The following is a 27,895-nucleotide window of genomic DNA, read 5'->3' as shown; positions in this document are numbered from 1 at the left end:
CAATTTCTCGGGTTACGTAATATTTTTCAATGCCTTGCTGATGTAATATTTAGTTAGTTTTTATAGTTCTTTCGCGCATTTTTCTTTGGTGCTTGTGGTAAGTGAGGCTATCCGACGAGAAATCAATGCTTTGCGTAAATATTCTCGATGGCTAAATCACGAATTCCCATCCCTTAAACGGCCCAATTAAGCGAAATCACATATGTGCCGCCGCAAAATCCTAAAGCGCCTATTACGCCGGCATATAAACGGAACTAAACGGGCTGGCCCACTTACTTATTGGGCCAGCCCACTTGATTCTTGTGGACCCCACACTTTTATTGGGCCGGCCCACTTGCTTTAAGGTGGACCCCACCGACTACTGGGCCGGCCCACTAACTAGTTGGGCCAGCCCAATTGCTTTTGTGGTGGCCCCCACATACTAAATGGGCCGGCCCTTTAAGACGAAAGTGGGACCCACCTTATTTTTTGGCCCGGCCCACTATCTTGTTGGGCCGGCCCACTTGCTATATGGTGGACCCCACATACTAAATGGGCCGGACCCTTAACAGGAAAGTGGGACCCACCTGTGTTCTTGGCCGGGCCGACTAGCATGTTGGGCCGGCCCACTTGCTATAAGGTGGACCCCACATACTAAATGGGCCGGCCCTTTAACGGGGAAAGTGGGACCCACCGGTGTTTTGGCCCGGCCCACTATCTTGTTGGGCCGGCCCACTTGCTATATGGTGGACCCCACATACTAAATGGGCCAGCCCTTTAACAGGAAAGTGGGACCCACCTGTGTTTTTGGCCCGCCCCACTATCTTGTTGGGCCGGCCCACTTGCTATATGGTGGACCCCACATACTAAATGGGCTGGCCCTTTAACAGGAAAGTGGGACCCACCGGTGCTTTTGGCCGACCATCGGCTTGTTGGGCCAGCCCATTTGATCACATGTCGACCCCACGTACTAAATGGGCCGGCCCGATAGCAGGAAAGTGGGACCCACATGCTAATTGGGCCGGCCCAATAACTTCTTGGGCCGGCCCAGTTGCCTTAATGTGGACCCCACTTTGTAAATGGGCCGGCCCGATACCAAGAAAGTGGGTCCCACATGTCTTGTGGGCCGGCCCTTTTGCCTGTTGACCGGTCAATCGAGTGCATTCGGCCCGGCCCACATGCTTAGTGGGCCGGCCCATTAAAGTTTTGACCAGTCAACCTTAGAGGTTAGGCCCGGCCCACGTAACTAATGGACCAGCCCAGCTATATAGTTGACCGGTCAAACTAAGTCAGCTGGCCCGGCCCGCAAACTTAATGGGCCGGCCCGCTTAAGACGTGGCAGGCCTCGTGTGGGCCTACCATCTACCACGGGGTTTCAGCCGGTTAACGCCGTTAATCGCCGATTAACGGCGTACACACGTGTCGGTTGCATGACGTCGGCGATCAACGGGCTCCCGGAAACACTTGGGCAACGGTCCGATTTTCCGTGGCGGAAGGGCGCCCAAGCGCGACGGACCGAAAAAATCGTCGTAGGACTTTGCCTGACGCAGTTTCCACAACAGAACCCATATCGTCGGGTTAGGCCCATAGGAGACGAAAAATACCCCTTAGCGAACGATTTTGAGACGTTGTCTATCAGAACTTTTCTTGTAGTGCCTTTACAAACAATCGGGGTGATATGGATCTCTTTTGCATGTATAGAGAATTACCTTTAGTGGGTGGATCCTATTTATATATTATAGATTATAGATAACGTCTTAACAACAAGATTATATTAAAGTACTAGAGACAACTTACAGAGATGTAAAACAAGAATTTATTTGGAAAAATAAGCTGAAAGGACGAGATGTCGCCTAGAGGAGGGGTGAATAGGCATTTAAAAACTCTTACGGATTTGCCTTGTAAGAATGCGGAATTAAACTAACGTTTAGTTTACAAGCACAACCCCTAAATATGCTAGGCTCAACTAAGTGACAACTAGAGTTAAGCAAGATATGCACAAGATATATATAACACAAGTGATAGCAAGATATATGTACTTCAACCACGATGGCTATCACAAGGAAAGTAAGCTCGGGTATAGGAATAACCGAGGCACGCGGAGACGAGGATGTATTCCCGTGTTCCCTTCCTTTGCAAGAAGGTACGTCACGTTTGGAGGAGTGGAGGTCCCACGAAGGATTCCCCAACGCCACGAAGTCTCACCCTATTATCCGAGCCAAACCCACGAAGGATAATGGCCCTTTCCTTATGGTTAGCTTTTCCTCCACTCTGGAGATGGCAAGCTCCACAACCACTTCACAAGCTCCACGAAGGAGAAGCCCGGGCCTCTTCACAATCTTCCTTGTAGAGATCACCGGAGCACCAACCGCCAAGCCAACTAGGAGGTCTCCCTCCAAGAGTAACAAGCTCACGGTCTCTCACTCGAACTAATCGTGGTGGAGAGCTCAAAACTATGCAATGATGCAAAACAAGAACACTAGAGGTGTTCAAATCCTTCACACTCAAATCCCACCAAAGCAACAAATGCTAGGATGAGATTAGAGAGGAAGAACAAAGAGGAAATCAACAAATGACTCCAAGATCTAGATCGAAAGAGTTCCCCTCACTTAGAGGAGAGATGGATTGGTGGGGATTGTAGATCTAGATCTCCTCTCTTAGACCCCTCAAGAATAAGCAAGAATCATGGGGGGAATCAAGAGAGATGGCAAGTTCTTCAAAGTCAACAATGGAGGAGAGAGAGAATGGAAGAACTTATAAAGCCCAAGGTGGAAGAAGGCCTATTTATAGTCCAGGGAGAAATATAACCGTTGGATGTGTTTCAGCTCAGCACAATCGAAGAGGCTGGTCAACCGGGCCTGGGGCCGGGCTGTCCGGTCCAGGAGCCGGTCAGACCGGGCCACAGGCCGGACCCGGCCGGTCCAAACCGGGCTTGTGACCGGGACACTTCTGTGTCTTACAGTACATGGCCCAGTTGGCACCAGTCCACGGGCCGGTTTGAACCGGGCTGGCCGGTGGGACGGCCGGTCACGCCGGGTGAGAAACCGGGCCAGGAGGGAAAACATGTTAAACGAAAACTGTGATAACTTTTGTGTCTGGACCCCGATTGACATGAAACAAATTTTGTTGGAAATATGGAGACTCCTCACAGGATATTTTTAGAGAGGGAGTCTCTCACCGTCAAGAAACGGTGAAGACGTCCAAACTCGAAAATGCAATAGAAGATGCATACGGATTCCCTTTTCGATGAACTTGGGCTTGTTGTAAAGCTAGCAACAAGCTCAAGAACGTCTGACAGAGAAACACCAAGAATCAATAGGGATATGCAAAGTATGAAAAGGATTGAGCTCCTGTCGTCGTGGCCTGCGCCGACCGCGCCAACCATCATCACCTCCACGATGCCGGCGGCGCGGCCAGCACATAGCCACCTTGGCGGATCCGGCGCCACCAACACCGGCGAAAGGCGCTGGCGCACAGGGACGGTGCCGAAGTAGACGCGGTGGCTGCCGAACTCGATGATGCAGCCTTTCTTGGGGAAGATGCCGCCGTTGGCGAAGCAGCCCGCGTTTTCATTGATGAAATCCATGGAGTAGATGCGCTGCACCAGCGCGGACACCGTACGCTGGCCGACGACGTCGAGGAGGCCCGCCCGAATATGAACTCTGTCAAGCACCGCTTCTTGCCCGACGGTGGGCGCCAACTGTCGTCGTGGCGAACGAGCAGATGCCATGGGATGGCTTAAGTTGGGGCCGAATGGGTGCTAGAGGATTCGGGGGAGGGTTTTTGGATTAGATTGGATGAACTTCCGGGTGCTTTGCTCAAGAACTAGGCCAAGGCCCAAGGTAGAAGAAGAGAAACACAAGGAAGAACTCTGCTCTAGATCTTTCTCTTCATTGCTCTAATCAGGTTACAAGTTTCTGCCTAATGTACCTACATAGTGGGTCGTGCCCGCAAAGGGCAGTGCCCCTCTCCTTATATAGGGGAGAGGGTGGCTTACAGAGGAAGAAAGCCTAGCAAACCCTAATGGCATCTTTGACTAGACAAACTACTTTACAAAGTAACTTTAATCACAGGTGACGCCGGTATCTTCTTTAATCAGGGAGGCTGACGTCCTCCGGTTGCTTTAGGCGTCACCTTCCTCTTTGGCGCCAGGGCTTCGTTTAAAGCTACTTTGCTTAGCTCATCTTTGTCCTCTAGCTCTGGAGAGAATCTTTGACCAGTCTTGCCGACATGCTCTTCTTACCGGTTCTCCGGTGTCTTCTTAGCTCATACCGGTATACCTCTCTTAGGGATACCGGTATAGACTCACTCAGCCAACGCCTAACTTCGTGTTCCGGAATGTGATCAAGTTACCCAACCGAAAGCCCCTCTTGATAGTGCGGCTATCTATCCTATAATCCGGTCTCCCATCAACCACCTTGAGACCGGTAAAAGGAAAACCTAGCGAGGCCATACCTTTAACTTGCGCATCCCGCTTGATCTTGATGATAACTCTCCAAGCTCCACTCAAGCCGGAATGCCTCACTTGATCATTGTTACTTCGTGAAGACTCACAAATGCTCCCCCATACACCATGATGGGAAAGCTCCATTGATGCACATCTTCACATGTCAATTATCACCAAATGTACGGCAAGCTTCAAGCATATGATCCTCTCGAGATGCTCAACTTGAACTTGCCCAACTCAACCTTGATGACGATCACCACTTGCCGTCATCCTCTCATGGGCTATATGAGATCTCACTTTTGATGCATGCCCATGGAAAGATACCTAACCCACATAGACAACACAAGAGCACATATATGATGGGTTAGTTCATGAAGCATAATTGACAAGGCTTACCATATCATGTGACTTCACGTGGCACATTCTTCAAGCTTCATGTGTTGACCAAACTTGAATCTATTCTTCACTCTTTGTATTGGTCAACCTTGTATCTTATCATGCTCTATCATACTATCTTGAGGTGTATAAAGAATTCTTCATTTGTTTGCATGCTCTAAATCTTAGTCAACTATAGCTCAACTTATGAGACTATCATGACACCGACTTAGAGCCATAACTTGAATTTTTCACTTGGAATCAAGCTCTCAAGATCTTGATCATTCATTGCTTATCACATAAGCTAGAGCATGGCTAATATTGAGTTCCAAATAAGAACTCCATCTTCATTTATTCTTCTTGATCATATCACATATATATCTTCAAATCGATGATCTTGATGCCAATGGTATATCTTTATCTTCATGGCATCCATACTTGAATCCAACACATGGAATACAAGTAGTACCTATGGAATATTCTTTCATATAAACTCAATGAAAACATTAATCCATAGGGGTTGTCATTAATTACCAAAACCACACATAGGGGCAATGTACCCTTACATAAGCACAACTTGTTCATCAAGGCCTTTTGTACTGCTCCGTGATCCGATCGGGCGGAATTAGAGTCGGTGAAGAAGCACACCAATGAGTAACTCATGACATCATCAACCTCTAGGAGGCCAGCTGTGTCGCACTGCCGTCTTACACCTCTGAAGAAAGCACCCTTCTTTCTCGCCCCGGATCGACGGGCGCCGCATTCGTCAAGAGGTGCAGCAGCTCCCCTGAGCCCGCAAGAGCATCAAAAAACACATTGCTAGAGGAGGACTCTGGGCACTACCACCTCCACGCCGCCACCCACAGACTTCACCGTCACTCGCAGCACCAACCACCGAGTTGAAACGCAAACTGGCAGGCGAAGTCGCCAATGAAGACATGGTGTGAAAGCTAGGGCTAGTAATGTCGGAATCTCTGCCCCCAGGACCAACCAAGAGACCTGTGGTGCACTCTACTAGTCTAAGGCCAGAATCTCCAGCCTGGGCCAGAGATTCCGACCCTCAGGTCCAAATATTCCGCCCCCACCCCTCCCACCCCCACCCCCAAAAAATTGGTAGAAAGAACAAAACAGAAATGATCTTAACTTGAGCATCGAGACTCAAATTTTGATGATCTTGGGCTCATTTAAAAGCAAAAAACAAGATCTACAAGATCATGCAGGGAACCATCATTGTAAATAAAGGGAGTATAAAAAATGGAGAAGTATTTGACCTCTCTATAAAAGATAAACCGGTAAAACCTCCAACTAAGAAATCACAACAAGTTTTCCGTGCGAAGTCCGTTTTCGATGAGCTAGAGCTTGTCATGAGAATGAACACAAGCTCTAAAACATCACATGTATACAAAACAAGAACAAATAAGAAAGATGATGCAAAGAATGCAAGGGTTTGAGATATCTCTGAACGATACGATCAAGTTACTCATTCGTGAGCCCTCTTGATAGTATGGGCAACTATCCTATAAACCCGGCCTCCCAACAACACCAAGATCTTACGCATTCCACTTGAGCTAGATGATGAAAATATTGACCGCTTTAAGATTGAACGCCTTTTCTCATTGTACTTGCTTGATGAAGTCTTGCGGATTGCTCCCGTGTAAACCACTATGAGAGAGCTTCTTCTTCGGCATATCTTCATGTATCCATGACCATAATATGGATGGCGACCTCCATCTTCATCCCTCTTATTCAATGCACGACTCCATTGATAACCACATTTACATATATCGATTGTAGCTCGTTTTGAAATAAGAGTATCGAACCATGATGAGCTACTAGTTAAGGTCTTAATGCCCCTTACTACTAAATATTAAATGCTACTTATAAATCATTCTTTAATCTCAAATAAAGGTGGTTTCAAGGATTGTTGTAATTGGTTGCAAGAAAGTAAACAAAGCAATAAGTAAAAAAGCGTAGCGAGAAATGGACTGAAACTTGATAAGACAAAGCGTTCTCAGGGATTCTTGGATCCACCTCTAGCATTAGGATTCATGTTAATCAAGATAAAATATGATTTTAATCATATTGTGTGTGGAGAGATCTCCATAGCAATATGCGCCTAGAAAGCCATCGGTCATCGCATCTCTAAATAACCACTGTGGCTGGCCTTCTGCAAACCACATGTTGACCATCGCATTAAGGGTTTTACCCCATGGTTATCAATATGATATTGGTGAGTCCCCCATTTATCCCCCTCTTACATGTGTTAAAGTGCCGATACGGTAATATCACTTTTTGCCGTTCACTTTACCACACTTCAACCATAAGGCAAATATTACATGGTGCACAACACATAATATCAAGAGAGAGAACTAACACGCATTAATAACTTAAAACCGTAGATCATCTTAGATTCATCTCATATTCATGCTAGGGTTTCTCCATCTCCCCAAGAACAAAAGGAACTACTCACACATGGAAACAATCAAGAACATCATCATAATCTTATGGACTGGATGAAAGTAATGGTATGAATTTGAATACAAATCTACAATAGCAATCGAGATCACAACTATGGTTGAGGGATAAATGAATCGGTGATTATGATGGTGATGTAGCGGTTGATGATGAAGGGGATGATGCCTTGTCCACCGATGATCCGTGTAGCAGCCCGGATGATGTCTTCTCCAAAGTTCCTCCTCCAAATATATATAGAGGTGGTGTTTGTGTGTTTTTTGAAGCTGTGTGTCTCAGATCCCTCTGTCGTCTGTGCTAGATGAAAGTATTTTACGAGGCGGTGCTTCTGGTATAGCGTACGGGCAGGCTCCCCCCGTACTGATGCCCGCTAAACCTACTGGAATTTTTCCTCACGTTTTCCTTTCGCCCAGGTGCATGGTTAAGTGCTTAAATGATTTTTAGCACTTCAAAATATCATAAAAATGATAGTTTTTTAATTGATAGTCATCATTGCCTTAATATTTTAAGATCATGCGTAGACAAGCATAAAAGGGTGCGGTAGCATAGTGAAATACAAAAATCCTATTACTACTCAGAGATATTTATATAAAATAACAGTGTAAAAACATGCTAAAATGCACTCGTCAACTTTCCCAAGCTAAACTCTTGCTCGTCCCCGAGCAAGATAGAAGCTTAATGGACAGAGTCATCTTTGTGCATGAAGCTTGAGTCATTAAAATAAATGATGCGTTTTTTAATATCAATGGTTATATCATCTGATATAGGACTAGCAGATGAACTACACCATACTATTCTCATACTCAAATGACTTAAGAGTCTCCACACCTTTCGTGCTTGATAGTGTACATGAAGATTATTTTCTTCACATATTATCGAATCATGAAGCTTAGCTTTTATATGAGGACTACGAGCAATTCTTTCATCTTATTTGTTCTCTTTTCATAAATAATTTGATAGCCTAGAACTTCCTTCACAAGCATTTTCTTTTTCTAGAAGTTTTCACTCTCCCATAGTTAAACCAATGATCATAATATGCTTTATACATGATTTTATTGTCATATTCTATCAGAACTTATTGGTGTAGAAGATCCCAAGATCATTAACATGATGCCAGTACAATAATAATCATCCTAATTCATACATCTAACACAATAATCATGATTCAACCATACTTCAAATATAGTAATGGCTCATAGTTCATAGGATATGAATCCTTCACTCTCTGAAGGAAATTAAGCAAGCACACTAATGCAATCCTTATCGCAATTTTAACACTAAATGCATGCGTAAAAGTAAACATGCGAACTATGAAAGATAAATTACAAGGTGTTATAGATCTCCCCAAGCTTGTAATCAAGTCAGGTGGGATCAAATAATCCTTGCAATTATTTGATACCGTAGCAGCTTCAAGGTGAAGGTATGACGTTGGAGACAGCCACACGGAGCTTCCTATTCGCCTCCTCCAGAGAAGATGTGCGACCGAGAGCCTTCTACAATTCAGAGCGCGTGGAGTTCATTGCATCAGTGATTACTTCCACTATCTTGTTGGTTTCCTTCTTGTTTTCTAGGTTCAGGAGGCGCCGATGCACTATGTACGGATGAAAGAGTTCCTCTTTCTGGTACTTCTCCAACTGATTAATGCATTGTTTAGTCCTCATGAGTGGTTTTCTTGGTGGAATTGGTTTATCCTTGAGATTGAAGTCCCACTCCTCCAATGGCTTGACGCTGATGCAAGCGTTCAATGTAACTTTCTTTGTTGTGGAAGTGTGAGCGGTGGTATCCTCATAAGTTCCTACGTCAGCTCCATTATACTTACGTTTGGGTGATGTAACATCCCAAATTTCAAATCAATAAGAAAAGTGGTTTCCAATATTCAAAATTTAGAACTAACAAAAACTTTTATTTAAATATGGTGCTATGCATAGTGTTCATGCATTATTATGTGACATTGCCATGATGATTGTTTGTGTGCTTATCAATGATGCTAAAACCCTACAGTATGATCATTGGATCAAGAAGAGAGAAAGAAAAAAAAAATACAAATCACCTCACATATGTGCTTATGGCCATTTTTGCCAAATCAAAACCTAGGCCAATTTGACTTGTGCCAATGTTGGGAAAGGTTACTAAACACTTAAGAGACACTTTGGAATCAAAGAAACTCAAATCAAATAAAAATAAAATGCAAAACCTACTCACATATGATAATGGTCAAAACTGCCATTTATATCATGATACCGACTTTGAGCCCCTGGATTAAGATATTTCTAAACTAAAACCTCCCAAATCTTTGCACGTCAACCAAGACCTCATCAAGATGAACAACTTTGGTAAAGACCACCCCTGCAAATTCTTTCTAGATTTCAAAATATCATCAAGCAAAGTAGCAACACCAAAACAGATTCTAGATTATGTCACTTTTGGTTTTTCACAAATCAACTCAATTTTGCACACCACCACCACCATTGTGTTCCAAATATTATGTGAATCAACTCCATCAAAAATCTTTACAAAATTCAAAAAGAATTCTCTTGCGGCCATTAATACAAACACCTTATGTGAAATAATCTGCCAACTACACACATGCTATTATCCAGCAGATATTTGCCTAAACCAGCAAGCTTTGGTCAGCATTAGTCCTCTCCTATACCCCTTGCATCATGCCAAGCACCAGAGACACGGTTTGGAGCATGAGATCATCAACATTTTGACCATGTCGTGTACCTTGCCACTCCACCATGCCACTCTCCTCTCTGGTCAATTCTACCATGCACCACCATGTCAGCCACCTCCCTCACACTCCCCTCGTCACACTCGTGCCAGCGCCTGGCCAGTAGACGCGCTGCAGTGACGAGAACGCCACGCGCCCGTGACGTCCAGTGAGCGCCAGACGCCGACGCGTGCACGCCCGGAGCGCGCCAGAGCACGGTTCGCCCTCGTCACTCTCGTCCTCCCTTTGCCCTCTCCTCGCGCCAGTGGCATCGCCACGACTCTAGGAGACTCCCAGACACACTCACTTGCCCGCGCGAGCTCTGCAAACGACGCCATCGTTGACGACTTCCGCCGCCGTACTGCAAGCTCCCGTCAACCTCCAGAGCGCGTCACTGCCTCGTTTTCACCGCCATCAAGCCTGTCGTGATCGCCATGATGTCGCCAACGCCCCTGTGTCATCGCCCGAGCCATGCCGCCCATGTAGCCTCGTCGCCATGGTCGACCTCATCCACCGAGCTGCAGACCCCCTCGCAACTATAAATAGAGGCCTCCCGCGCCTCAAATCTTCACACCACTCGCCTCTCCTCTCATCTCTGACCCTCCTCGAGCTCTCCCTCCTCTCAATTTGATCCATAGCTAGCCAATTTGATCGTCGGAGTCCGTGGAGCCGCCGCAGAAGAAGAAGAAGATTGGCGCCATCCCCGGAGCCGCCACTTGTACCAGGAGGATCGCCGTCGTCCACAACCTCGCTGCGCACCCTCGCTGATGATCGCCGGAGCGCCAGTGAGCCGCCAACCCCTGCTCTCATTGCGCCAGTGGGCTGTGCTCGTCATCAACGACGACGCACGCCAGCCACACGATCCTCTTCTAATCCTTCATCCCAGACTGATCGATACCGATTCGGTGTTTAAGTGTCGCTGACGCATGGACCCCGCTGTCAGGCGGCCTGCTCGTGCTGGATGCAAAGTGGGCCGGCCCGTTTGCTTTTCTCCCTCTGGCCCAGTTAGTTTTCCCGCGCAGGCCCAGCCATTTGAATTTGAATTTAGAAGTTTAGGTTAATTTCAATATTGGTTCCATTTTCAAATTTGAATAGCACACAATCTACTGGGCCAAATTTTATGAACTTGATATTGTTGGAAAACTTGTGAAAAGTTCTAACCAACCACACTGGCCTCAGCCCTAGAACTATTGTATATTTAATGTATCAAAAAGAACAAGCCAGTACCTTTTTGAAATTCAAACTTTATTTAAAACTCAACCATAAGTGATTTTTAATTGATTCCAACTCTCATAAATCTCATTTCACATACTCTACATGAATATGTAAAAAGATAACATAGTTGTTTGCATGATCATGGGCTAGAGCAAAATAATTGCTATGTGGCTATTTCTAGTCCATTTAAATTACCCAAAATTAATTGTTAAATGGTATGAGAGGTTCCCTCTCATTTAAATCATGGTCCTAAGTAATTCAATAGGAGGTAATGACTTTGGTCTATAACACCTCATAGTGGATTACTTAGAGATATTAAATTGTTGCAATAGTAGTGTTTAAATTGAATGAGGTTTAGTACCTCATCTAAATCATTTTTTCTCAAATGATAAAGGTGAAGTGTTGACCTTGGTCAACATGATCCCACACTTATTGACATAGGCATCCCCAATGGGCCTGCCGAAGATGGTACCCGGGGTTTACTGAAGGCCCACTACCCGAAGAATAAGAAGATTCGGAAGCCCAAGATATTATTAAGGAAAGCTAGAGTTGTAATAGGAAGCATTATTTGTAATCTTGCGGGATGAGTTAGAAACCTTCCCGGACTCTGTAACTTGTACAGTACGAATCCCTCGGCTCCGCCTCCTATATAAGGGGGAGTCGAGGGACAAAGAAAGCATCGAATCATTGTTTCTCAAACCCTAGTTTCATAATCGTCGAGTACTTTTCGGCTGAAACCTTCGAGATCTACTTGCCCTCTACTTCCAACTAAACCCTAGTCTACAACCCGTAGGCATTGACAAGTTGATACCTTGTCAATTGGCACCGTCTGTGGGAACTAGAGGCGTCAAGGATCTGATCTCGATGGCACATTCAAGATCGTCGACTTCATCAACCGCAAGCAACGCGATGGATCGAGGAGCCTATGGAGATGACGTTCGGAAGATTTCACTTTCGCGTCGAGAAAGAGGGATCGTATCATGTCGAAATTCCGATTTCGTCGGGATCGTCGGCGGTCGATTCCGATTTTTCAAGCTATACATCGTCAACCGAATCAGGAGAGGAAGAAACTTCGTCGTCACGCTTCATCAGCACCAGGGCAAGAGAAAAACTTGCCAAGATCTTCAGCGACATGTCGTTTGAGTCATCTGCGGACTCCTATATAAGCGATGGCTCAAGCAGTGTCGGCTTGACTACGACTTCATCGACAAATCTACTACAGTGGGCAAGGTCTTCGCCAATCTTCATGATGGTGTCACCAAACCCAACATAGATCTGAATACAAAGTATCATCAGATTTATGTCATCGGAGAGCCAAGTCGTGATCAGGAGGAAACATCTGAGGCTTTCGACGATTTGGGAAATCCATACGTCGATCCCTCTGATTTGCGACGAGGCCTAGGCAATAAATATATCGGGCCACAGCCGCGAGACAGAGTCCAACTTCCGCAAGCAGCATGGGATAGAGCCGCAAGGGCTATGGATGGCTCAGAACCAATGGCCACCACAGCCACGCCAGAAGAATTACAAGCATATCAATATAGGCTCGCACGAGCTGCAAGGGAATTGGAAAAACAGACAGCTGAGTTAAACAGAAGAAAGGAGGCAGCCTCTGCATCAAGTAGGCGCAGGGCAGAGCTGAGTCGACAATCTAGAACTTCGGGTGATAGCCACAGGGAAGCTCGGAACAGAGCAAGATCAAGGTTACAAAACGTACCTGAAGGAGAAAGAGAGCACTTGGTTCAAAACCTCGACATGTCTTTTATGTCGATAGACACGAGAGGAAACATCATCCCCAAGACACCAGAAGCTGGGAATATGGCGACACAAGCTTTCATCCTTGCATTCAGACCACCCCCAGGAGATCCAAGGGAGGCATTGTACAACATGGCAATGGCAGGAGTTGGAGCCATGGGGACGGCGTTTGTATCAACACCTCCCGAAGGAACAGCAAGGCAAAATAGTCCACGACCTGCGGCAGCAACAGCAGCAGCTCCTGAAGGACCAAGTGGAGAAAGGGACACGGCAGCACAAGCAAGGGTCGACAAAGCGCGACAAAGCAGAAGGGAACATCGGCAATCCCCAGAGCTAAACGACGAGGATATGTGTGGTTTGCCATGTTTCACAAGGAGAGTTCGAAAAACTCGAGTCCCTTCGGGATTCAAGTTACCTGATAACTTCAAGAAATTCGACGGCCTTCAAGATCTAGAGGATTGGCTAGTTGATTATCTCGAGACGGTGAAACTCACAGGAGGAACCAGAGCAATAGCTATGCAAAGCATCCAGGTGCATTTGAGTGGGGCCGCATGATCTTGGATAAAGAAACTTCCTCCAGGATCTATCGACAGCTGGGATAGCTTCGAGGACGTGTTCGTCAAGAACTTCCGGTCCACATGCAAAAAACCTGCATCATTAGAGGAACTAAGGGTGTGCCGACAAAAGCCAGACGAGCCAATGAGAAAGTATATCCAAAGGTGGAATATCATCAAAAACTGGGCAGAAAACATATCCGACGAGAGAGCAATAGACGCGTTTGTCGCAGGTATCAGGCGTGGACATTTTGTCGAGGATTTGGGGAGGACCAATCCAAAGACAGTATTTGCACTAACGGAAATAGCAAACAGATGGGCAGATGGAGAAGATGCTGTTCACAACAAACGGCATAGGTCGCCAGAGGAAGATCGCAGTCGAAATTATCAACCAAGGCGACGACTTCCTCGGCAGTACTCGAGCTATGACGCTCCAGGTCAAATCTCGGCGGGCTTCCGAGCAAGCACCGGGGGAAACAACAGAGATGATTACCAGAGAAGCAATGAGCAACGAGGCGACAATAGAGATGACTCTCGAAACAATAGGCAAAATAGCGGGCCAAGGTTTCAGAGACCTTTCGTGTCTCCCGAAGAGATGATGAACGGGCCGTGTCAGATGCATTTTTTTCCTCGACAGCAACGGAAAAAGACAGTCAGGACATCTGCAGAAGGATTGTAGAAATTTTCAGGCAATGTTAAGGTATGCAGGGCATGCTAATGCTCAGGCAGCACAGAGAAATCCTCGAGAACCCAGGAGTGAGATTCACTTGCCACCTCCTCCCACGATTACGGACGACAATCGACATCAGCTCAGAATAGTGGCAGCACCAGCACCACCGCCTTACGTTGATCCTAACTCTAACGGAGCGGTCTCGATGATTCAGAAGGGAAGGCCATCCAATAGAGCTCAGAAAGTAATCTCGCGGCAGGTGTTCATGGCAGAAAAAATGCCTCCACCAACAGTCGAGTACCTTAATTGGTCAGGGCAAGACATTGGCTTCACCATAGCGGATCATCCACAGCAAGTTCCTCGACCAGGGCAGTCAGCACTCATACTACCAGCGGTCATCGCAGGATTTGACGTATCTCGCGTGTTTATAGATGGCGGCAGTAGCTTAAACCTTATGTACGCAGATACATTAAGGAAGATGAACATATCCCTAGCAAACCTGAAGCCAACAGACACGAGATTCCACGGTATCACACCGGAGAAGCCAAGTTATTCGCTGGGGAAGATTAATCTCGACGTTCAGTTTGGGACCCGAGAAAATTACAGAATCGAGAACTTGGAGTTTGAAGTCATCGATTTTCCGTCACAGTACCACGCTCTGTTGGGACGACCAGCATATGCTAGATTTATGGCGGTGCCACATTACACGTACCTGTTGTGGAGGATGCCTGGACCTAAGGGACCAATCACAGTCAAAGGAAGCTTCGCCCTAGCCGATAAATGTGATAAGGATTTTCATCGAATATCAGAAACTTTCGGGATGCAAGCTGAGTATTTGGCGTCAAGGCTAATGACTGACTACGACGTGCTGCCAGACGTTGGAAGGCCAAATAAAGAATCAACTTTCAATACTGAGAAAAATTCTAAGGAGGTGCAGATTCACCCGACAGATCCGAAAAAGACGACGTCCATCGCAAACGACATGGACCTCGCATAGGAAAGCGCGCTCGTCGAGTTCCTCCGTGAGAACTGGAAAATCTTCGCATGGTGTCCAGCTGACATGCCAGGAGTACCCAGGGAACTTGCCGAGCACCACCTAAACTTGGATCCACTAGCGAGACCAATCAAACAACCTTTGCAATGTTTTTCGGAACCAAACCGCAAGGCTATGCTGTCAGAAATTGATCGTCTAAGAGAAGCTGGTTTTATCAAGGAGCTGCACACAGAGGCCACATGGGTAGCAAATCCAGTGTTGGTGCCGAAGAAAAACACTAAGGTCCTTCGCATGTGCATCGACTTTACGTGTCTCAATAAACATTGTCCAAAGGATCACTTTCCCCTCCCGAGGATCGACCAAATTATCGACTCCACGGCAGGATGTGAACGTCTTTCCTTTTTGGACGCATATTCTGGTTATAACCAGATCAGGTTAAAAGAAGAAGATGAAGTAAAAACAGCGTTCATCACACCTTACGGCGCGTTTTGCTATAGAACAATGCCCTTTGGTTTGAAAAACGCGGGAGCAACATAGATGCAGAAGTGTTTGGCGACACAGATTGGAAAAAATGTGCAAGTGTACATCGACGATGTCATCATAACGTCAAAAAAGGGGACGACGCTGATCGAGGATCTCAAGGAAACCTTCGACAACCTCGACAAATTCTGCCTCAAGCTGAACCCGACGAAGTGCTCCTTCGGCGTCCCAGCAGGAGAACTTCTTGGGTTTCTAGTTTCAGCAAGAGGGACTGAAGCAAATCCCGACAAAATACAAGCTATCGTAACAATGAGGAAACCAACAAAGTTGAAAGAAATACAGCAATTAACTGGGCGAGTCGCAGCTTTAAGCAGATTCGTCGCCAGGCTGGGAGAAAAAGCGTTACCGTTCTACGCTTTAATAAAGCAAGGGGAGAAATTCCAGTGGAACGAAGAAGCCGATAGAGCTTTCGAGGATTTGAAATGCACAATCTCGACACCACCAATCTTGGTGGCGCCGAAGGAAAAGGAACCTCTCCTGCTGTACATTGCAGCCACACCCCAGGTGGTTAGCACGGTGCTAGTCGTCGAAAGAGAAGAAGAAGGGAAACTCCATGGAGTGCAAAGGCCGGTATATTTCATCAGTGAAGTTTTATCGCCTTCCAAACAGCGGTACCCGCAGTACCAGAAACTAGCATATGGAGTGATTACAACGGCAAGAAAGTTGCGCCACTATTTTTCGGCACACCCGATAATAGTAGTCAATGAGGCACCGCTTTCAAATATACTAAACAATCCAGAAGCTACAGGGCGTGTCTCCCTTTGGGGAATAGAACTTGGACCATCACGTATGAAAAAAGAAAGGCAATCAAGTCGCAAGTTTTGCCAGATTTCATTGCAGAGTGGATGGAGCTGCAAAACACGGGACCCCCAGATCTGTCGAGAACTTGGACCATGAACTTTGATGGATCCAAGAGAGTAGAAGGAGCTGGCGCAGGAGTAATACTTATTTCACCCGAAGGCGACAAGTTAAAGTATGTCCTACGGATGACGTTTCCAAACGCATCCAACAATGAAGCAGAATATGAAGCCCTCTGATACGCGTACAACACGCGTCCGTTGGGAACCCCAAGAGGAAGGTGTGATGCGTACAGCGGCAAGTTTTCCCTCAGTATGAAACCAAGGTTTATCGAACCAGTAGGAGCCAAGAAGCACGTTGAAGGTTGATGGCGGCGGGATGTAGTGCAGCGCAACACCAGAGATTCCGGCGCCAACGTGGAACCTGCACAACACAACCAAAGTACTTTGCCCCAACGAAACAGTGAGGTTGTCAATCTCACCGGCTTGCTGTAACAAAGGATTAGATGTATAGTGTGGATGATGATTGTTTGCAGAGAACAGAACAACAGTTGCAGTAGATTGTATTTCAGTATAGAGAATTGGACCGGGGTCCACAGTTCACTAGAGGTGTCTCTCCCATAAGATAAACAGCATGTTGGGTGAACAAATTACAGTTGGGCAATTGACAAATAAAGAGGGCATGACCATGCACATACATATTATGATGAGTATAGTGAGATTTAATTGGGCATTACGACAAAGTACATAGACCGCTATCCAGCATGCATCTATGCCTAAAAAGTCCACCTTCAGGTTATCATCCGAACCCCCTCCAGTATTAAGTTGCTAACAACAGACAATTGCATTAAGTATTGCGCGTAATGTAATCAGTGACTACATCCTTGAACATAGCACCAATGTTTTATCCCTAGTGGCAACATCACATCCATAACCTTAGAGGTTCTTGTCACCCCTCCAGATTCACGGAGACATGAACCCACTATCGAGCATAAATACTCCCTCTTGGAGTTACTAGCATCAACTTGGCCAGAGCATCTACTAATAACGGAGAGCATGCAAGATCATAAACAACACATAGACATAACTTTGATAATCAACATAACAAGTATTCTCTATTCATCGGATCCCAACAAACGCAACATATAGAATTACAGATAGATGATCTTGATCATGTTATGCAGCTCACAAGATCCGACAATTAAGCACAATGGGGAGAAGACAACCATCTAGCTACTGCTATGGACCCATAGTCCAGGGGTAGACTACTCACACATCACTCCGGAGGCGACCATGGCGGCGTAGAGTCCTCCGGGAGATGATTCCCCTCTCCCGGCGGTGCCGGAGGCGATCTCCTGAATCCCCCGAGATGGGATTGGCAGCGGCGGCGTCTCAGTAAGGTTTTCCGTATCGTGGCTCTCGGTACTGGGGGTTTCGCGACGGAGGCTTTAAGTAGGCGGAAGGGCAGGTCAGGGGGCCACACGAGGGCCCCACACCACAGGGCCGCGCGGCCAAGGGGCAGGCCGTGCCGCCCTAGGGTTTGGGTGCCTCGTGGCCCCACTTCGTCTCCTCTTCGGTCTTCTGGATGCTTCGTGGCAAAATAGGACCCTGGGCGTTGATTTCGTCCAATTCCGAGAATATTTCTTTACTAGGATTTCTGAAACCAAAAAACGCAGAAAACAGCAACTGGCACTTCGGCATCTCGTTAATAGGTTAGTTCCAGAAAATGCACGAATATGACATAAAGTGTGCATAAAACATGTAGATAACATCAATAATGTGGCATGGAACATAAGAAATTATCGATACGTCGGAAACGTATCAGCATCCCCAAGCTTAGTTCTGCTCGTCCCGAGCAGGTAAAACGATAACAAAGATAATTTCTGGAGTGACATGCCATCATAACCTTGATCATACTATTTGTAAAGCATATGTAGTGAATGCAGCGATCAAAACAATGTATATGACATGAGTAAACAAGTGAATCATAAAGCAAAGACTTTTCATGAATAGTACTTCAAGACAAGCATCAATAAGTCTTGCATAAGAGTTAACTCATAAAGCAATAATTCAAAGTAAAGGTATTGAAGCAACACAAAGGAAGATTAAGTTTCAGCGGTTGCTTTCAACTTGTAACATGTATATCTCATGGATAATTGTCAACATAGAGTAATATAATAAGTGCAATATGCAAGTATGTAGGAATCAATGCACAGTTCACACAAGTGTTTGCTTCTTGAGGTGGAGAGAAATAGGTGAACTGACTCAACAATGAAAGTAAAAGAATGGTCCTCCATAGAGGAAAAGCATCGATTGCTATATTTGTGCTAGAGCTTTGATTTTGAAAACATGAAACAATTTTGTCAACGGTAGTAATAAAGCATATGTATCATGTAAATTATATCTTACAAGTTGCAAGCCTCATGCATAGTATACTAATAGTGCCCGCACCTTGTCCTAATTAGCTTGGACTACCGGATCATCGCAATGCACATGTTTTAACCAAGTGTCACAAAGGGGTACCTCTATGCCGCCTGTACAAAGGTCTAAGGAGAAAGCTCGCATTGGATTTCTCGCTATTGATTATTCTCAACTTAGACATCCATACCGGGACAACATAGACAACAGATAATGGACTCCTCTTTTATGCATAAGCATGTAACAACAATTAATAATTTTCTCATATGAGATTGAGGATATATGTCCAAAACTGAAACTTCCACCATGGATCATGGCTTTAGTTAGCGGCCCAATGTTCTTCTCTAACAATATGCATGCTTAACCATAAGGTGGTAGATCTCTCTTACTTCAGACAAGACGAACATGCATAGCAACTCACATGAAATTCAACAAAGAGTAGTTGATGGCGTCCCCAGTGAACATGGTTATCGCACAACGAGCAACTTAATAAGAGATAAAGTGCATAAGTACATATTCAATACCACAATAGTTTTTAAGCTATTTGTCCCATGAGCTATATATTGCAAAGGTGAATGATGGAATTTTAAAGGTAGCACTCAAGCAATTTACTTTGGAATGGCGGAGAAATACCATGTAGTAGGTAGGTATGGTGGACACAAATGGCATAGTGGTTGGCTCAAGGATTTTGGATGCATGAGAAGTAATCCCTCTCGATACAAGGTTTAGGCTAGCAAGACTATTTGAAACAAACACAAGGATGAACCGGTGCAGCAAAACTCACATAAAAGACATATTGTAAACATTATAAGACTCTACACCGTCTTCCTTGTTGTTCAAACTCAATACTAGAAATTATCTAGACCTTAGAGAGACCAAATATGCAAACCAAATTTTAGCATGCTCTATGTATTTCTTCATTAATGGGTGCAAAGTATATGATGCAAGAGCTTAAACATGAGCACAACAATTGCCAAGTATCACATTACCCAAGACATTATAGCAATTTACTACATGTATCATTTTCCAATTCCAACCATATAACAATTTAACGAAGAAGAAACTTCGCCATGAATACTATGAATAGAGCCTAAGGACATACTTGTCCATATGCTACAGCGGAGCGTGTCTCTCTCCCATAAAGTGAATGCTAGGATCCATTTTATTCAAACAAAACAAAAAAAACAAAAACAAACCGACGCTCCAAGAAAAGCACATAAGATGTGATGGAATAAAAATATAGTTTCAGGGGAGGAACCTGATAATGTTGTCGATGAAGAAGGGGATGCCTTGGGCATCCCCAAGCTTAGACGCTTGAGTCTTCTTAGAATATGCAGGGGTGAACCACCGGGGCATCCCCAAGCTTAGAGCTTTCACTCTCCTTGATCATGTTGCATCATACTCCTCTCTTGATCCTTGAAAACTTCCTCCACACCAAACTTAGAACAACTCATTAGAAGGTTAGTGGACAATAAAAATTAACATGTTCAGAGGTGACATAATCATTCTTAACACTTCTGGACATTGCATAAAGCTACTGGACATTAATGGATCAAAGAAATTCATCCAACATAGCAAAAGAGGCAATGCGAAATAAAAGGCAGAATCTGTCAAAACAGAACAGTTCGTATTGACGAATTTTATCGAGGCACCAGACTTGCTCAAATGAAAATGCTCAAATTGAATGAAAGTTGCGTACATATCCGAGGATCACTCACGTAAATTGGCATAATTTTCTGAGTTACCTACAGAGAAAACAGGCCAGATTCGTGACAGCAAAGAAATCTGTTTCTGCGCAGTAATCCAAATCTAGTATGAACTTTACTATCAACGACTTTACTTGGCACAACAAAACACTAAACTAAGATAAGGAGAGGTTGCTACAGTAGTAAACAACTTCCAAGACACAAAATAAAAACAAAGTACTGTAGTAAAAACCATGGGTTGTCTCCCATAAGCGCTTTTCTTTAACGCCTTTCAGCTAGGCGCAGAAAGTGTGTATCAAGTATTATCAAGAGATGAAGTGTCAACATCATAATTTGTTCTAATAATAGAATCAAAATGTAACTTCATTCTCTTTCTAGGGAAGTGTTCCATACCTTTCTTGATAGGAAATTGATATTTTATATTACCTTCCTTCATATCAATGATAGCACCAACAGTTCGAAAAAAAGGTCTTCCCAATATAATGGGACAAGATGCATTGCATTCAATATCCAAGACAACAAAATCAACGGGGACAAGGTTATTGTTAACGGTAATGTGAACATTATCAACTTTCCCCAAAGGTTTCTTTGTAGAATGATCAGCAAGATTAACATCCAAATAACAATTTTTCAGCGGTGGCAAGTCAAGCATATTATAGATTTTCTTAGGCATAACGGAAATACTTGCACCAAGATCACATAAAGCATTACAATCAAAATCATTAACCTTCATCTTAATGATGGGCTCCCAACCATCCTCTAGCTTTCTAGGAATAGAGGCTTCGCGTTCTAGTTTCTCTTCTCTAGCTTTTATGAGAGCATTTGTAATATGTTTTGTGAAAGCCAAATTTATAGCACTAGCATTAGGACTTTTAGCAAGTTTTTGCAAGAACTTTATAACTTCAGAGATGTGGCAATCATCAAAATTCAAACCATTATAATCTAAAGCAATGGGATCATCATCCCCAATGTTGGAAAAAATTTCAGCAGTTTTATCACAAGCAATTTCAGCAGTTTTAGCAGTTTCAGGCAGTTTTTCGCGCTTTGCATTAGAAGTGGAAACATTACTAACACCAATTCTTTTATTATTAATAGTAGGAGGTGCAGCAACATGTGTAGCATTAGCATTACTAGTGGTGGTAATAGTCCAAACTTTAGCTACATTCTTCTCTTTAGCTAGTTTTTCATTTTCTTCTCTATCCCACCTAGCACGCAGTTCAGCCATTAATCTTATATTCTCATTAATTCTAACTTGGATGGCATTTGCTGTAGTAACAATTTTATTTTCAATATCCCTATTAGGCATAACTTTCGATTTCAAAAGATCAACATCAGCGGCAAGACTATCGACTTTAGAAGCGAGAATATCAATTTTATTGAGTTTTTCTTCAACAGATTTGTTAAAAGCAGTTTGTGTACTAATAAATTTTTTAAGCATGGCTTCAAGTCCAGGGGGTGTGTTCCTATTATTTTTGTAAGAATTCCCATAAGAATTACCATAGCCGTTGCCATTATTATAAGGATATGGCCTATAGTTGTTACTAGAATTGTTCCGGTAAGCATTGTTGTTGAAATTATTATTTTTAATGAAGTTTACATCAACATGTTCTTCTTGGGCAACCAATGAAGCTAACGGAACATTATTAGGATCAACATTAGTCCTATCATTCACAAGCATAGACATAATAGCATCAATCTTATCACTCAAGGAAGAGGTTTCTTCGACAGAATTTACCTTCTTACCTTGTGGAGCTCTTTCCGTGTGCCATTCAGAGTAATTGATGATCATATTATCAAGAAGCTTTGTTGCTTCACCAAGAGTGATGGACATAAAGGTACCTCCAGCAGCTGAATCCAATAAATTCCGCGAAGAAAAATTTAGTCCTGCATAGAAGGTTTGGATGATCATCCAAGTAGTCAGTCCATGGGTTGGGCAATTTTTAACCAGAGATTTCATTATTTCCCATGCTTGTGCAACATGTTCAGTATCTAATTGTTTAAAATTCATTATGCTACTCCTCAAAGATATAATTTTAGCAGGGGGATAATATCTACCAATAAAAGCATCCTTGCATTTAGTCCATGAATCAATACTATTCTTAGGCAGAGATAGCAACCAATCTTTAGCTCTTCCTCTTAATGAGAAAGGGAACAATTTTAATTTTATAATGTCACCATCTACATCTTTATATTTTTGCATTTCACATAGTTCAACAAAATTATTAAGATGGGCAGCAGCATCATCAGAACTAACACCAGAAAATTGCTCTCGCATAACAAGATTCAGTAGAGCAGGTTTAATTTCAAAGAATTCTGCTGTAGTAGCAGGTGGAGCAATAGGTGTGCATAAGAAATCATTATTATTTGTGGTTGTGAAGTCACACAACTTAGTATTTTCAGGGGTAGCCATTTTAGCAGTAGTAAATAAAGCAAACTAGATAAAGTAAATGCAAGTAACTAATTTTTTTGTGTTTTTGATATAGCAAACAAGATAGCAAATAAAGTAAAACTAGCAACTAATTTTTTGTATTTTGATTTAGTGCAGCAAACAAAGTAGTAAATAAAACTAAGCAAGACAAAAACAAAGTAAAGAGATTGGGAAGTGGAGACTCCCCTTGCAGCGTGTCTTGATCTCCCCGGCAACGGCGCCAGAAAAAGAGCTTGATACGCGTACAACACGCGTCCAAGAGGAAGGTGTGATGCGTGCAGTGGCAAGTTTTCCCTCAGTATGAAACCAAGGTTTATCGAACCAGTAGGAGCCAAGAAGCACGTTGAAGGTTGATGGCGGCGGGATGTAGTGCGGCGCAACACCAGAGATTCCGGCGCCAACGTGGAACCTGCACAACACAACCAAAGTACTTTGCCCCAACGAAACAGTGAGGTTGTCAATCTCACCGGCTTGCTGTAACAAAGGATTAGATGTATAGTGTGGATGATGATTGTTTGCAGAGAACAGTAGAACAGTATTGCAGTAGATTGTATTTCAGTATAGAGAATTGGACCGGGGTCCACAGTTCACTAGAGGTGTCTCTCCCATAAGATAAACAGCATGTTGGGTGAACAAATTACAGTTGGGCAATTGACAAATAAAGAGGGCATGACCATGCACATACATATTATGATGAGTATAGTGAGATTTAATTGGGCATTACGACAAAGTACATAGACCGCTATCCAGCATGCATCTATGCCTAAAAAGTCCACCTTCAGGTTATCATCCGAACCCCCTCCAGTATTAAGTTGCTAACAACAGACAATTGCATTAAGTATTGCGCGTAATGTAATCAGTGACTACATCCTTGAACATAGCACCAATGTTTTATCCCTAGTGGCAACATCACATCCATAACCTTAGAGGTTCTTGTCACCCCTCCAGATTCACGGAGACATGAACCCACTATCGAGCATAAATACTCCCTCTTGGAGTTACTAGCATCAACTTGGCCAGAGCATCTACTAATAACGGAGAGCATGCAAGATCATAAACAACACATAGACATAACTTTGATAATCAACATAACAAGTATTCTCTATTCATCGGATCCCAACAAACGCAACATATAGAATTATAGATAGATGATCTTGATCATGTTATGCAGCTCACAAGATCCGACAATTAAGCACAATGGGGAGAAGACAACCATCTAGCTACTGCTATGGACCCATAGTCCAGGGGTAGACTACTCACACATCACTCCGGAGGCGACCATGGCGGCGTAGAGTCCTCCGGGAGATGATTCCCCTCTCCGGCAGGGTGCCGGAGGCGATCTCCTGAATCCCCCGAGATGGGATTAGCAGCGGCGGCGTCTCAGTAAGGTTTTCCATATCGTGGCTCTCGGTACTGGGGGTTTCGCGACGGAGGCTTTAAGTAGGCGGAAGGGCAGGTCAGGGGGCCACACGAGGGCCCCACACCACAGGGCCGCGCGGCCAAGGGGCAGGCCGCGCCGCCCTAGGGTTTGGGCGCCTCGTGGCCCCACTTCTTCTCCTCTTCGGTCTTCTGGATGCTTCGTGGCAAAATAGGACCCTGGGCGTTGATTTCGTCCAATTCCGAGAATATTTCTTTACTAGGATTTCTGAAACCAAAAACAGCAGAAAACAGCAACTGGCACTTCGGCATCTCATTAATAGGTTAGTTCCAGAAAATGCACGAATATGACATAAAGTGTGCATAAAACATGTAGATAACATCAATAATGTGGCATGGAACATAAGAAATTATCGATACGTCGGAGACGTATCACCCTCATACACGGGATGAAGATGGCGAAAGCTTGCGGCACGACTCGACTAAAAATCTTTGGCGACTCACAATTGGTGGCTCAGCAAGTTATGAACCAATGTGATGCAGTCAATGATAGCATGATAGCATATAAGGAGGTGTACAATGAGCTTGAGAAGTTGTTTGATGGATGCGAGGTAAATCACATCAGTAGGTTGAGCAATGATGAAGCTGACGTTCTCGCAAACATCGGGTCGCAGTGCCTTCCAATCCCGCCAGGTGTATTTTGGGAAGAGATAGCGGAGAGATCCACAAAACCGAAGAAGGCGCAGAAAAAAGCAAAGGAAGAAAAAACTTCGGCGCCCCTCAAAGAAGCCGTGGAGGATGAAAAGGACCAAGAGCTTGTGATGATGGTAGAAGTTCCTTGGATGCAAGCGTACATATCGTATATCCTTAGGAAAGAAATACCCGACGATCCAGTTGTGGCAAGGCGAATTATTCGACGATCCAAAGCTTTCACAGTGGTCAAGGGTGAGTTATACAAGCGAAGTATTTCAGGCGTCCTGCAAAGGTGTGTCACACCCGAAGAAGGAAGGATAATCCTAAAAGATGTGCATGAAGGAATATGTGGTCACCACGCGAGCAGCCGAGCTATTGCAGCCAAGGTTTTTCGGGCAGGATTTTACTGGTTGACAGCAATCGAGGATGCAAAAGAGATAGTAAGAACCTGCGATGCGTGCCAGAGATTCGCCGCAAAACCTCACTCTCCGGCGGCAGAGCTAATGCCAATACCATTGTCGTGGCCCTTTGCCCAATGGGGACTTGATATGGTGGGCAAGTTACATAAAGCTTCGCCAGGAGGATACGAGTACCTGTTGGTTGCTGTCGACAAATTCACCAAGTGGGTAGAAGCGAAGCCAATAAATTCACCAGATGCAGCGTTGGCAATAAAGTTTGCGAAGGGCCTCGTTTTTCGGTTTGGAGTGCCTCATAGTATTGTCACAGACAACGGTACTAACTTTACAGCTAAGGAGTTCAAGGCATACTGCGCAGAAGTAGGCATCAAATTACACTTTGCGTCAGTTGGACACCCGCAAACCAATGGCCAAGTCGAAAAAGCCAATGGTATCATCTGCAACGGCATTAAAAAGCGCCTACTAGGACCGCTCGAAAAGGCTCGACATACCTGGCCAGAAGAATTGCCAAGTGTTTTGTGGAGCATCCGAACAACACCAAATACGACGACACAAGAAACTCCGTTTTTTCTCGTCCACGGAGCCGAAGCAGTACTACCAATCGAAATAGAGCATGATTCTCCAAGAGTAACAGAGTATGACGAGGAAACATCACGAAAAGCTCGGGGGGACGATATGGATGCACTCGATGAAGCTCGAGATGAAGTACTATCACGAGTTACCAAGTACCAGCAGGACCTGAAAAACTACCACAATCGACGATTGCGGCCCAGATCTTTCCAGGTCAGCGATTTGGTCCTACGGCTTAACCAGCAAAGTACTGAAAAGCTCGAGTCACCATGGTTGGGACCTTACGTCGTCACGGAAGTCATCGACGGAGGAGCATACAGGATCAAGGACAAGAAGACAGGGGTTCCCGAGAAAAACCCCTGGAACGTGGCGCAGCTCAGGCGGTTCTACACTTAGAGTCGAAATATAGTCCTCCTCTGTAAAAATACAATGTACTGAAACGCCCGCGAGTTTTCAGACGCACTCTTTTCCTTTTCGGGGCACCGAGTGGGGCCGGAAAGGTTTTTAATGAGGCGGGCTCGCGGTGCTGCAATATAATAAAGATAGTGGAGATATACTTCTTATTCTTCGACACGCTTGGGGGCTCAATGCCTTCAAGTTACAAAATATACACAATATAGATAAACTAGACTTACCGAAATATTTCGCCTTGGTACAAGAATACCTCGCTAAATAGAACATCGGGAAGCAAATAACTATAAATATAGTATACTCGTCAAAATCCTATTGCTTTGGTCTGAAAACCTCGCAACAAAAATATAGAACTTCGCCACCAAGACACTCGGGGGTTTGTAACCCATCGACAGAAAAATAAATATATCTTCTTGCAACAAGAGAAAAATCTTCGAGAGAGCAAAACAGTATAAACTCCAGCCAGAGGCTCGGGGGCACCAAAAATATAGGCCACTTTACAATATAAACAAATTCTTCGGAACAAAAAGAGATCGGCAAGATATAGACACAATTTCTCGCAATATAGTACAGCTCAGTTAAGGCCTAAAATACTATCTATGGATAAACCTCTGGTTGTTTTGTGTTCAGCATAGGTCCACTTGACGAAGAATTCTGAATCCATCCGAAGAAGTTCATCCATCATCGACTCGGCCACAGGGGTCACCATGTCATTGATTGTGTGATACGTCTCCGACGTATCGATAATTTCTTATGTTCCATGCCACATTATTGATGATATCTACATGTTTTATGCACACTTTATGTCATATTCGTGCATTTTCTGGAACTAACCTATTAACAAGATGCCGAAGTGCCGATTCTTTGTTTTTACGCTGTTTTTGGTTTCAGAAATCCTAGTAAAGAAATATTCTCGGAATTGGACGAAATCAACGCCCAGGTTCCTATTTTGCCCGGAAGCATCCAGAACACACGAGAACCGCCAGAGAGGGGGCACAGGCCCACCAAACCCTAGGCCGGCGCGGCCAAGGGGGGGCCCGCGCCCCCCTATAGTGTCGGCGCCCCTTCGACCTTCTGACGCCGCCTCTTCACCTATATAAAGCCCCTGGACCTAAAACCTCGATACGGAAAAGCCACGGTACGAGAAACCTTCCAGAGCCGCCGCCATCGCGAAGCCAAGATCTGGGGGACAGGAGTCTCTGTTCCGGCACGCCACCGGGACGGGGAAGTGCCCCCGGAAGGCTCCTCCATCGACACCACCGCCATCTCCATCAACGCTGCTGTCTCCCATGAGGAGGGAGTAGTTCTCCATCGAGGCTCGGGGCTGTACCGGTAGCTATGTGGTTAATCTCTCTCCTATGTACT

The sequence above is a fragment of the Lolium perenne genome, chromosome 1 (genome assembly GCF_019359855.2).
Source record: "Lolium perenne isolate Kyuss_39 chromosome 1, Kyuss_2.0, whole genome shotgun sequence".
Classification (NCBI taxonomy): domain Eukaryota; kingdom Viridiplantae; phylum Streptophyta; class Magnoliopsida; order Poales; family Poaceae; genus Lolium; species Lolium perenne.
The sequence above is the reverse complement of the archived record's forward strand: the minus strand, read 5'-3'. Positions refer to the sequence as shown.